Here is a 13469-nt window from a genome sequence, read left to right on the forward strand (position 1 = left end):
AGTAACATTTATCTTGGGAGGGTGCTTCTTGCCAGTGCCTCCCTCTCCCTTCCCATCCTCCCATCTTCATCTTCCTCTTTTTCCTTTTTTTTTTTTTGAGACAAAGCCTCGCTCTGTCATCCAGGCTGGAGTGCAGTGGTGTGATCTCAGCTCACTGCAAACCTCTGCCTCCTGGGTTCAAGCAACTCTCCTGCCTCAGCCTCCCGAGTAGCTGGGATTACAGACGCATGCCACCACGCCCGGCGAATTTTTGTATTTTTAGTAGAGACAGGGTTTCACCATGTTGGCCAGACTGGTCTTGAACTCTTGACCTCAGGTGATCTGCCCACCTCAGCCTCCCAAAGTGCTGGGATTACAGGCGTGAGCTACCGCACCCGGCTCTTCCTCTTTTTCTTCCTTCCATAAAAATTTAGTGAGTGCTTGTTAGGCCCTGCGTAAGGAGCTGGGTACACAGCAGTGAAGAGAAACTGGCTTGGTCCCTGGCTGAAGGAGCTTGCATTCCAGCAGGAGGGAGAGGCTTTTTTTTTTCTGAGATGGAGTCTCGCTCTGTCACCCAGGCTGGAGTGCAGTGGTGCGATCTTGGCTCACTGCAACCTCTACCTCCCGGGTTCAAGCAATTCTCCTGCCTCAGTCTCCCGAGTAGCTGGGATTACAGGCATGCGCCACCATGCCTGGCTAATTTTTGTATTTTTAGTAGAGACAGGGTTTCACCATCTTGGCCAAGCTGGTCTTGAACTCCTGACCTCATGATCCACCCACCTCAGCCTCCCAAAGTGCTGGGATTATAGGTGTGAGCCACTGCTCCCAGCCAGCATTGTTTTAACAATCACACAATGGCAGTGACATTGTTTTAACAATCACACAATGGCAGTGACATCACAGATGCAGGGCTGCCGTCAATGACACGTGTGGGGGATGGTGAGAGTCCCCTCCCTGCCAATTCTCTGCTTACCAAAGGGGTGAGGGGTACGGCTTGGAAGCTGGCAGCAACAGCCAGGCCATGCTGGAGGCTATACTGGGGAGAAGGCCTGGCTTACAGAGCAATGATCAGAGCTGGCCCTTGGCTATGTGCCCAGTTCTGTATATTAACTAAGCAGTTTCTGTATGTTAAGTTATGTAGTCCTTACATCAAGCTTATGAGGTTCCTGAGATTATCATGCCCATTTTACAGGTGAAGAAACTGAGGCCCGCATTCAGCAACTTATTCTCACAGCCAGCAAATAGCAGAGCTCAGAGGCAAACACAGATATGAGAGCGCCAGGGTCAGTGCTTGTGACTGCTACGTAGGCTGCCTCCTGCTTGTAGACTTCACACCCAGAGTTGGGGGTGGGTTGGTGATGGAGAAAGGTGAGATTCCAGAGTGAGGATGCTATAAAGTGTAGCTATGCAGGCAGAAGTGGGAGGGTGGCTGTCATAGCCAGAGAGAAGAATACAGAGCACACTGTAAAATTCCAAGGAGGCCTGGAGTGGAATCCTCACTCCTTCCTGGGTTGGAGCCTGTAAGCTCCTTGAAGTCAGAGGCAGTGTTTTCCAGGCTTTTCTGTCTCCCTCCTCACCTAGCAAATGTCATTCACATGGAAGATACTCAAAAAACGATGCAAAGTTGAATTTCCAATCAGTTCCCACTGACAATTGGATTTTATAGGTATTTCATGTGCTGAACATCCTGAGAGTAGGTGGTGATTGTAAAAGGTCCATTGTAACCCCCTTGATGTAGTTTGGATGTTTGTCCCCTCCAAATCTCATGTTGAAAGATGATCCCAGTGTTGCAGGTGGGGCCTGGTGAGAGGTATCTGGGTCATGAGGGTGGATCCCTCAGGAATGTCTTGGTGCTGTCTCCATGGTAATGAACGAGTTCTACCTCTGGTAGTTCATGTAAGAGCTGGTTGTTAATTAAAAGGGCTTGGAACCTCCCCGCTCTCTTGCTCCCTTTCTTGCTGGTGACATGCCTGCTCCTGCTTCACCTTCTACCATGAGTAAAATCTCCCTGAAGCCTCACCAGGAGCCAAGCAGATGCCAGCACCATGCTTTCTTTTTATTTTATTATTATTTTTTTTGAGATGGAGTCTCGTGCTGTCACCAGTGCATGAGACTGGAGTGCAGTGGCACAATCTCAGCTCACTGCAACCTCTGCCTCCTGGATTCAAGTGATTCTCCTGCCTCAGTATCCCGAGTAGCTGGGACAACAGGTGCACACCACCATGTCCAGCTAATTTTTGTATTTTTAGTAGAGACGAGGTTTCACCATGTTGGCCAGGCTGGTCTTGAACTCCTGACCTCAGGGTGATCCGCCCACCTCAGCCTCCCAAAGTGCTGGGATTATAGACGTGAGCCACCGTGCCCAGCCATCACCATGCTTTCTATACAGCCTGCAGAACCATGAGCCAATTGAACCTCTTTTCTTTATAAATTACCCAGCCCTGAGTATTCCTTTATACTGATGCAAAATGGACTAACACACCTCTGATGTCTTTCCTCTTCCAGGAGAACTTTCCCAGTGAAAGAAAACGAATGAAACTATGCCTGCTGTCATTCCCAACTTCATACTGGGCCCTGTACTAGGTAATTTATACCAGTATCTCATACAATGACACAGACATGTATATTACATGACTTTTCAGTCTCAACAAAACTTGTGATATGGTTTGGCTCTGTGGTCCCACCCAAATCTCGTGTTGAATTTTAATCCCCAGTGTTGGAGGTGGGGTCTGGTGGAAGGTAATTGGATCACGGAGGTGGTTTCTAATGGTTTAACCCCATCCCCCTGGTGTTGTCTCAGGATAGAGTTCTCATGAGATCTGGTTGTTTAAAAATGTGTATCACCGGCCAGGCATGGTGGCTTATGCCTGTAATCCCAGCACATTGGGAAGCTGAGGTGGGCAGGTCATGAGGTCAAGAGATTGAGACCATCCTGGCCAACATGGTGAAACTCCGTCTACTAGAAATACAAAAATTAGCTGGGCATAGTGGCACATGCCTGTAGTCCCAGCTACTCAGGAGGCTGAGGCAGGAGAATCACTTGAACCTGGGAGGCAGAGGTTGCAGTGAGCCAAGATGGTGCCACTGCACTCCAGCCTGGTGACAGAGTGAGACTCCATCTCAAAAAAAAAAAAAAAAAAAAAAGAAAGAAAAAAGAAAAGTGTGTAGCACCTCCCGCTTTGCTCTCTTCCTTCTTCTCTGGTCATGTAAGATGTGCCTGCTTCCCCTTTGTCTTCTGCCATGATTGTAAGTTTCCTGAGGCCTCCCCAGCCATGCTTCCTGTACAATCTGTGGAACTGGGAGTCAAATTAAACCTCTTTTCTTTATAAATTACTCAGTCTAAGGTAGTTCTTTATAGCGATTCGAGAATGGACTAATATAACTTGTAACCCTACATTGGCAAAACTAACAAACCCAAATCCACTAAGGTAGTGTATCAGTCCATTTTCATGCTGCTGATAAAGACATACCTGAGACTGGGTAATTTACAAAAGAAAGTGGTTTATTGGACTTACAGTTCCACATGGCTGGGGAGGCCTCACAATCATGGTGGAAGGCAAGGAGGCACAAGTCACATCTTATGCGGATGGCAGCAGGCAAAGAGAGAGCGTGTGCAGGGAAACTCGCATTCTTAAAACCATCAGATCTCGTGAGACTTATTCACTATCATGAGAATAGCATGGGAAAGACCCACCCCCATGATTCAATTATCTCCCACTGGGTCCCTCCCACAACATGTGGGAATTATGGGGCTACAAGATGAGGTTTGGGTGGGGACACAGAGCCAAACCATGTCAGGTAGTCACCATCTCTGTAAGTGGTGGGTTCCAGCCTCTCTCTTTTTTTTTTTAAGCAACTTTATTGAGGCAAAATTTATATTCCATAAAATTTACTCATTACACTTCAATGCTTTTTAGTAAATTTACTGAATCATGCAACCATCATTACAATCCAGTTTAGAACATTTTTACCACACAAATAAGATCCCTTATGCCTATTTATCATCCTTGATTCAATTCTCAGCCCAAGGTAACCACAGGTCTACATTCTAACTCTATAGATTTGCCTGTTCTGGACATTTCATATACATGGAATCATGTATTTTTTGTTATGGAATCATGGTTTTTTGTGTCTGCCTTCTTTCACTTAGCATAATGGTTTGAGCTTCATCCACATTGTAGCAGGTATCAGTGTTTCATTCCTTTTTTATCGCCACCTAATATTCCATTGCATGGACATGCCATACTTTGTTTACCCATTCACCTGTCCACAGCCATCTGGGTTGTTTCTAGTTTTCAAGTATTATGATAAAACAGCTAGGAACATTCGTGTACAAGTCTTTGTGTGGGCACGTGCTTTCATTTCTCTTGGGTAAATACACAGGAGTGAAATTGCTGGGTCTTATGGCAGATGCATATTTAACTTTTTAAGAAACTGCCAAACTGTTTCCAAAGTGTCTGCCCCATCCTTACATCCCTGCTAGCATCATATAAGGGTTTCCATTTCTCCCCATCCTCACTAGCATTGGTTCTTCTCTGTCCTTGCCAGCCTCTCTTCTTAAGATAAATGACTACAGGTGATTTTGTTTTATTTTTTATTTTATTTTATTTTTTGAGACGGGGTCTCACTTTGTCACCCAGGCTGGAGTGCAGTGGGCACGATCAGAGCTCACTGAAGCCTCTACCTTCCCAGCTCAAGTGATCCTCCTACCTCAGCCTCCCGAGTAGTGGGGACCACAGGCATGTGCCATCATGCTGGCTATACAGTTGACACTTGTTGAAGACTTACTGTGTGTCAGGCACAGGTGGCTGTTCCTCAGGCTTTGTCCTCACAATCCTATGAGAAGGTGCCCTTGTACACCCATTCAGCAGATGAGGGGACTGGGGTGTGGAGATGTGAGGTATCTGCAAAGCAGGATGAAAAGCTGAGTGTGTGCACATCAGGCCCAATGAGAGCAGAGGGGAGCAGAAGGTGCATCTGAAGTGGAGCAGAGAGGCACTGGGCCTGTCTCGGAGAAGCCTGAGGTATGGGGCCTGGAGGAGATGGGAAAATGAGGCCAGGAAATGTTCCCTGGACAACAGTTAGGAAGGTCATACTTCCCAGGGAAGGGGCATGACTGGGAATGACCAGCAATTCCCAAGGCCAGTGCCCGGGAGCCCAGGCCCTCCTGAGTTTCTGTTCCATGGAACAAAGAGGCCTTTGCTCTCCCTCATAGGCCTAGAGAGAACCACAGAGTTGGGTGCCCAAAAGAGGCAGCAGCCTGTTCCCCCTGGGGAAGAACTCTCTTGAGGCGCCTTGCTCTGGACCCTCATCCATTAGCCATGCCAAGATTCAAGGAAGAAAGTTACCATCCAGCAGCCGGCAGGTAGGAGGCGGCCTGCGCTCCGTGGCCCTCTGTAAATCACAGCACTTAGTTGGCGTCTTGCTGGATTGCAATTACAATCCTTCAGGCCCGACACAAAATCATTGGGCTGGTAAGAGGAGAGTACCTGGGTAATGTGTTTAACAAAAATTAACCTGGTTAAGCCCTGACTCTATAGAAAATGAGAAAGTGTGGATGGACCTAATCGATTCGTCCACAGCCCAATTTACTCCAGGGCTGGCTTTGGGTTTCAGTTAAGTGGGTCCACCCGAAAACAGGGATACTCATTTTATTAAATTACCTCTTTGATTATAGAGTTCAGAGTATGGCAGAGTTTGTTTTTATGTTAGCCTTGGGGGCTGGTGGATGGAGGAGAGGGGGTTTTGGTGCACACATACACTTGCACACGCTTGCACCCATGCACACGCCCCCTTGTCCATATAAGCATGCAAACAAACCTTTCCAGGATGAGAAGGGTTAGTAAATATTTACCTCCTCTCCCACTGGGAGTCGAAAGTATGGATTTGATCAAATACTCATTTACTCTCTGCCCACCACCACTCCCCATCCCCTTGGCCTCTTGGCAGATAAATGATGTTATTTGAAGGTATTCTTGAAATTTCTGATGGAGACTGTTTCTTAAGTGCTTTTAGAGTAGGCCTATACTTTGTAATACTTGTCATATTCTGCCTAGTAAACTCCTGGCCTTTAAAAGCCGGAACCTTACTCTGTTTCCTGAATACAAGGGAATAGGTCATTAACTATGAATTTCAAATGAAGCAGGTTTACAGTATATATCACAGAAATATGTTTCTGAGAGACAGCAAATACCAAGGAATCCATGGAGCAGAATAAGCCAAGAACTCAGGGAAAGCTCAGCTGGTCTGGGGAGTAGGCTTTTGTTTTTCTTTCTCAGGTTTTTGTGGCTTACTTGGCCCAGTCCAGGACTCTTGTTCCACCTAGATGGTGTTCCTGCTAGAAACACCTTTCTGGTTCCTTTTGCTCCCACTTCAATGTGGAGCCCTACCCAGTGAGGGCCCTAGAAGACTTGACGGTGGAAATGACCATGTCTGGAGGTTAATCCTGGGGAGCTGGGGATGGGGAATTGGTTGGGGTAGGGTTAATTAGGGAAATGAGAGAGATAGTAATGGAAGTACATTAAGGTTGGGTCAGCTGGTTTGGTGGTTTGTTTTATGTGTCAACTTGGCTAGGCCATAGGACCCAGTTATTCAACCAAACACTGACCTAGATGTTGCTCTGAAGGTATTTTGTAGACGTGGCTTACATCTGCAATCAGTTAATTTTAAGGAGATTATCCTAGATAATATGGGTGAGTTTCATCCAGTCAGTTGAAGGCCTTAAGAACAAAAACTCAAGTTTCCTAGAGTAGAAGAAATTCTGCTGAAGATTTCAGCATCAACTCCTGCCTGAATTTCCAGACTGCTGGCTTGCCCTGCAGATTTTGGACTTGTTGGTCTCCAGAATCCTGAGAGTCAATTCCTTAAAAATCCATCCACCCATCCAAACATTTGCTCATCCATCCATCCATCCATCCATCTGCCCACCCACCCATCCACCCATTTATCCACTCATCCATCCATCTATTCATCCATGCATCTACCTGTCCATCCATCCATCCATCCATCCATCCATCCATCCATCCATCCATCCATCCATCCACCCATTCATTCATTCATTCATTCATCCACCTATCCGTCCTATTGGTTCTGTTTCTCTGGAGCACCCAGACTAATACAGCTGTCTCCTGGCAATAATTTTTGGACCTCTTTCCCTCATAATTTCTCAGCATCCTTTTTCACTGGCCACCATCTTGAATGGGAGAGCCTCATGTCAGAGCTTTGCACAAAGCCTGGCAGATGGTGAGTGCCCAGTGAGCATCAGCCAGTTCTACTCTTATTGCTCCCTACCTGGGATGACCTTTCAATTTCTTTCCAGCTCTCTGCAGTTGTTGTAGACACTGTTGGCTGCTCACTGAGCCTTCACCTTTCTTCTTATAAATAAATAAGTTGAACCTTGGTTTTGTTCCAGCAATAGAGTGCTCAGCTCCAGGGGCTGGGTCATGACTGGTCTTGGCCAGTCATAGTACTTCTACCTCTCTTTGCTGGTGATGGGTCTCTGGTGGGTATGTGATCCAGCTGTGGCCCAAGAGATGTTTGGGGAAAGTTGCTGGGGCATTTGGGAACATGTTTGGCCTGATAGGAGAGGCTCAGGTAGTAAATGCACTGTTCTTCCTGTTTCTCTCTTCTGGATCTTTGATTTAAAATAAAATTTAGATGAAATGCACACATCTCAATGAGTTTTTGCATGTATGTATACCCAGGTAACCATTATGCCCATGCATATATGCTACCCAGATCAAGGTGTAAGTCATTTGCAGCACCCCAGAAGGCTCCCTTCTGCCCCATCCCGGTCAATAGCTCCTACCAGAGGTAATCATTCTTCTAAATGCCACTAACCTTTTATCACCATAGATTAGTTTGTTTGCTCCTGAACTTTATATAAATGAAGTCACTCATAATGTCTTCATTTGTGCTTCTTTTGCTGAACATTATGACTGTCAGAGTCATTTATGTTGTTAATGGTAGCAATGCTTCATTCTTTTTTAAACTGCTGTGAGCTTTCCATTTTGTAAACACACCCCAATTTATTTATCCATGTTTCTTATTTTTATTTATTTATTCATATGTTTATTTTTAGTTTTTAGAGACAAGGTCTCACTCTGCCCTGCAGGCTGGACTGCTGAGGTGCCATTCTAGCTCACTGCAGCCCCAAACTCCTGAGCTCAAGTGATCCTCCTGCCTCAGCTTCCTGAGTAGCTGGGACTACAGGTGCACGCCACCATACCTGGCTAAGTTTTTAATATTTTGTAGAGACAGGGTCTTGCTCTGTTGCTCAGGCTGGTCTTGAACCCTGGGCTCAAAGGATCCTCCTGCCTGGGCCTCCCAAAGTGCTGGGATTACAGGCATGAGCCCCTGTGCCCCGCCTGGGGCCCATCGTGACTTTGCTCCTTAACTTGTGGTGGTGCTGGCGTTTTGCATGGCTGTGCTCATCTCTCTCAGCAAAGCCAACCGGCCCCGTTCACACCCTAACTTCCCCAAGAAGCCTTCCCAGATGTCCCCTCTAATCCCACAATGCCCCCATTTCCAGTGTGATAATCTGTTACCTCTGAACTCCCACCAGACTGCAGTTGTACCTGGGGGAACTTTATTTTGTCATGTCTTCATTCATCTATTCAACAAGTATTTGTTAAGCACCTGGTCCAAGTAACTATTCTAAGCATACGGGATATAGCAGGGAATAAAACAAGCCCAGGTCCTGCCCTCATGGAGGTTTTTGTCAGGTAGGGAGGTAGAGAAGATAGGTCACATATCTGATGATGGCCATGCTATGGAGAGACACCCGTATGGGGAATAGGAAGAGTGAGGGATGGGCAGTCAATACTTTCAATAGGGTTTTCAGGAAGACTTCACTGATAAGCAGTGGCATGAGCCTGGTAGGTAGCTGGGGGGAAGGGTGTTTCAGGCTGCGGGGACGGAACGGCAAGCACAGAGCCCTCTGGGAGTATTGAACAACGAGTCTGATGCAGAGTGAGCAAAGGGACCCTGGGAGAAGATGAGGTCGGACCACGCAGGATCTTGCAGGCCAAGGTGAGTATTTTGGCATAGGCTCTGAGTGATATGGGAACTACTGGAGTCTTTGAACAAAGGTGTTATCTGAACTGCCTTCCATTTTATTTTATTTTATGTTTTATTTTTTATATTTAATTTAATTTAATTTTATTTATTTTATTTTATTTTATTATTTTATTTTATTTTATTTTAGAGACAGAGTCTTGCACTGTTGCCCAGGCTGGAGTGCAGTGGTGCGATCTTGGCTCACTGCAATCTCCGCCTCCCGGATTCAAGCGATTCTCCTGCATCAGCCTCCTGAGTAGCTGGGACTACAGGTGACTGCCACCATGCCCAGCTAATTTTTTTGTATTTTTAGTAGAGACAGGTTTTGCCATTTTGGTCAGGCTGGTTGCAAATTCCCAACCTCAGGTGATCCGCCCGCCTCGGCCTCCCAAAGTGCTGGGATCACAGGCATGAGCCACTGCGCCTGGCCTCTTTTCTTTGAGCTGCCTTTCCTTTTAAAGCTCTCTCTGCTGCTTTCTGTTGAGGAAAATATTATAAGGTATGCAGGGAGGGGGCAGCAGGGTGTCTAGTGAGGAGGCTGGTGAGAGCGGGAGGTGTGGGGGCTGGAGCCATGGAGATGGAGGTGATTGGAAGTCCCTGGAGGGCAGTTTGTGGAGTGGTGAAGCACACAGGCAGGCACTGGAGCCACCTGTCCTGCCTTCGACCTCGGCCCTATCGCTTCACAGCTACTTAACCTCTGTGTGACTTAGCTTCCACATCTGTAAAATGGGGATGCGAGTACCTACTCCACAGAGTCGCCGCGAAGACTGAACAACTTTTTTTTTTTTTTTTTTTCTGAGACAGGGTCTGTCTCTGTTGCCCAGGCTGGGAGTGCAGTGGGATGATTGTGGCTCACTGCAGTCTTCTCGGTCTCAAGCGATCCTCCATCTTAGTCTCCCGGGTATCTGGGACCATAGGTGCATGCCACTACACCTGGCTAATTTTTAAATTTGTTTTTTATAGAGGCAGGATCTTGCTCTGTTGCGCAGGCTGGTTTCGAACTCCTGGCCTCAAGTGATCCTCCAGCCTCAGGCTTCCAAAGTGCTGGGATTACAGGTATGAGCCACCCGCCTGGCCAAAGATTGAATAATTTAATACAGAAAGTGTTTAGAACAGCACCTGGCATGCAGCATGTCTTACATGTGCTAGCTAATACACAGAGATGGAACCAGCGAGTCTTGCTAGCAATTAAATGGGATAGAGAAAGAGGGTCAAAGATGGTTTCAAAGTTTTAGATCTAATATCTGGAGGAATCATGGAGGTGAATTTTAGATGAGTTTGAGATGCCTATTGTCACTTAGGTGGAGGTGCTCAGGAGTTCGGTGTACAAGTTAGTGGCTCACAGTGGAGGCTGAACACCAACACGGGGATGTTACTTTGTTCACTTGAACCTGCAGAATCCTTAGTTCACTAAGTTGTATTGTGTTTCACCCGTCGTGTATTTGGTCTTATAAACAGTAGTCTCTTTAGTTAGCAGGAAATCTCCTGACTCTCTAGGCCTAGCTTTCTCCCTTAGGCCTGGGGCTTCTGGAAGATTCCAATGCAAACACAGTACAAGGCCAGGATTTGAGGACAGGCTGCCCATGGTCTGGCAGGAATAACGCTCTTCTTAGGGAGTCACAGGGCGGGGCTTGTCCTTGTTGGGAGAGGCAAGACAGGCCTTCTTTCTGGGGCCTCTATTCTATGCTTTTTGGAGGTCTGAGTCTCTGAGCCTTGTAGTGATTCCTGGAGCACCAGCCCCATAGGGAGCTGGACTTACCTTTCCAACAGCTGGTCCTTGGATGCCCAAAGGACAGTCTTCCTTCTCTCCCTCTCTCCTTTCTCTCTTCCTTTTGTCCTCCTTCTCTTCTTTTCTGTTAGCCTTAAAAGAAGATAACTAACCAATTTTTATGTATATGTATGTATATCTCTCTCTATCATCTTTCTATCTATATCACCATCATCCATCCATCCATCCATCCATCCAACCATCTCTATCTATCTATTCCTTTCAGGAGGATTTTGGGGATAAAATACATTCATGGGGCCTTCGTTTTGAAGGGGACTTCAATTTCATGGAATCCAGACTCTTCATTTTACTGCTCAGAGAGCAAAGTGACTTTCCCAGAGTAACACACGTCTCCTGTGGCAGAGCAGGGATTAGCCCCCAGGTCTCCCGAATCCGCTTACCCGTCTTGCGTCTTGCGGCTCTGATTGCTCTCAGTCACGACACACAGCTGGCAAGCCTCGGGGTGAGGCTGGAGGTCTCTCTGCCAGGGTCCTCTCTGAGGCCTGAGGCAGCCTGCCATACCCGGGGCTGCCCCTAACGTGCCCTGCTGAGGCAGTGCTCCTTTTGCGGGGGCACTAGCTGCGGGGGTCTGTTCCTGCAGACTCCTGATTCGGCGACAGATGAATAAAGTACACTGGCACACAGATATTCTGCTCTGCCAGTCCAGCTGAGGGTCCACTTGCAGGCTCCAAGCTGAGTTCTGTAAACAGTTGTGACTCGGCCCTGATCAGCTAGTGAGGCTCGCATTTATTCAGTAACACTAATTAACAAAAGTTGCAAGTAAACAACACTAGAGGGTAAAGATTAAAGGCCAGGTTCTGAGGCCTCAAGCAAACACCATTTGTGAGTAATAAACTTCTGCGGACCTCCCTGAGTAGGAGGCAGTAAAGTATCTGGTAGGACAAAGGTCAGTCTTAAGCCCATATAGGTAAACAGGTTAGTAAGATAAACTTCCCATATTCCTTTGTACTTGCACCCTAATCTTTCTGGCTCCTGCAAAGAGACCCTGGTTGCCTTCAGCCAAGCAATCTGAAGCTATGCAAACTCTCAGGCATTCCAAGATAGTTTTTGGCTATTACTATAACTATCTTTAATATTTTTCCCACCAGCCTGATTGAACCCCAACACCCTGTCCCCTGCTGCCCTCACCTCCTAGTGTTTCAGTCCAGGCCACCTGGCATAGGTGAGTTTGCTGTTAGGCGACACCTCTCCAGTGGGTTGTTTCTAGGGCATCACGGTAAGAAGAGCTATGATTTGTTGAATATTTACCATGTACCAGACATTGCACTTGGCACCCTTGAGGGGTCAAGGTCAGGGAGGTCATTGACTACCCGGAGATCCCAGCTACTAAGTGGTACAGGTGGGAGGTCTAGCTCTTGTGTCTTCATTAGTCCGTCTGCAGCTGCTGGTGTGGAAACCACCTTGTACTCCCGGGAAACACATTGGGCAGGGGACCTGAGGGCCTGGGCTCTCTAGCTAGCTGTGTGACCTTGGTACGCTCTGATTTGATTTTCTCATCTGCCGTGAGCCTCTCAGTTCCAGCCCTGCCTTCCACGTGCTGTGCTGCAAACTGTAAAGTGCTGTGCTCCCTGGAGATGATGCTGTCCCTCGACTTGGCTCTTCTCCTGATGGTCATTCAGTTCAGCTGGTGCTGGCCACATACTGCTAGTATCCTGCCTCCATCTACCTCCTCATCTGCCAGGGATGAAATGTACCACACGAGAGCTCCCTCTGGGACCAGGGATGGACTGTGTTCTCCTGCCGCTGCAGCTTTGATTTCTCTCCTCTTTGATGTGGGGGCTGGAGGATGGGGCGAGGATCCTGCTCTGTGGAGCCAGACAATACTGCCTTTGTGAACCCTGCCTCGGGGCATCTGCCCACAGAAACCTGCCTGCTCAGAACTGCCTCTTGCGGAAAAGCAGCCTTCGGAAGAAGGGGAACAATGAACTTGTCATGTTGAGGAGCCAGCAGAGCCCAGGCCAGGGCTGGTACTGGGTGATTTAGGAGGCAGACTCTGGGGCCCTGTTAGCACTTGAGAAAGACATGGTATTAGGCTGGCAGGGATGGGAGCCTCTGGAATGTGTGGGAAGGGTGTGGTCTTCTGTGGCTCCAGGATTGAGTCCCCACCTACTTCTCTCATCCTGTGCCACCTTGTCCCTTGGCCCCACTCTCCAGCCCACAGTGGCAGCACTTCGTCCTGCCTCAGGGCCTTGGTGCATGTAGGGCCTTTGCTTGAGATTTTAATCTTTCAAATATGCAGAAAATTACAGAACATAATTATCCATATACATCTGGGTGCCTATATCTGGACAGATATGAACATTTTGTCACTTTTGCTTCAGAATACTGCTTTTTAAACTATTTTTATTCAAAATTCACAGTGTAGAAAAGGAGATGCCGCGTCCTCCCTCCGTGGACCTGCAAGCACCTAGTCCCTCTCAGAGGCCTCTGATGCCATAGTTCTAGAGTGCGCTTTCTGAGATATTCTGTGCATACTTCCTCCCTCCCTCCCCTTCCTCCTTCCTTCCTTCCTTCCTTCCTTCCTTCCTTCCTTCCTTCCATCTTCCTTCCATCATCTATTTGTGTCAGTATGGACAGGCGGTATTTATTTTGTACTTTGGGTTGTAATCTAAAAGTTTATAGGGATTTCTTTTTTTTTTTTTGA

At 47.3% G+C, this 13469-nt stretch overlaps 1 long non-coding RNA gene across 1 annotated transcript in view; it reads left to right on the top strand.

The window, feature by feature from the left end:
• Positions 1–946: 946 nt before the first annotated feature.
• The window catches only part of LOC129051908 (uncharacterized), a 47656-nt gene continuing 35133 nt past the window's right edge, over positions 947–13469 (top strand). The window contains exons 1-2 of the long non-coding RNA XR_010136575.1: positions 947–1171; positions 2485–2562. This is a non-coding gene — a long non-coding RNA (uncharacterized LOC129051908). The remainder of the gene's footprint in view (positions 1172–2484; positions 2563–13469) is intronic.

This window comes from Pongo abelii, chromosome 1 (genome assembly GCF_028885655.2).
Source record: "Pongo abelii isolate AG06213 chromosome 1, NHGRI_mPonAbe1-v2.0_pri, whole genome shotgun sequence".
Classification (NCBI taxonomy): Eukaryota; Metazoa; Chordata; class Mammalia; order Primates; family Hominidae; genus Pongo; species Pongo abelii.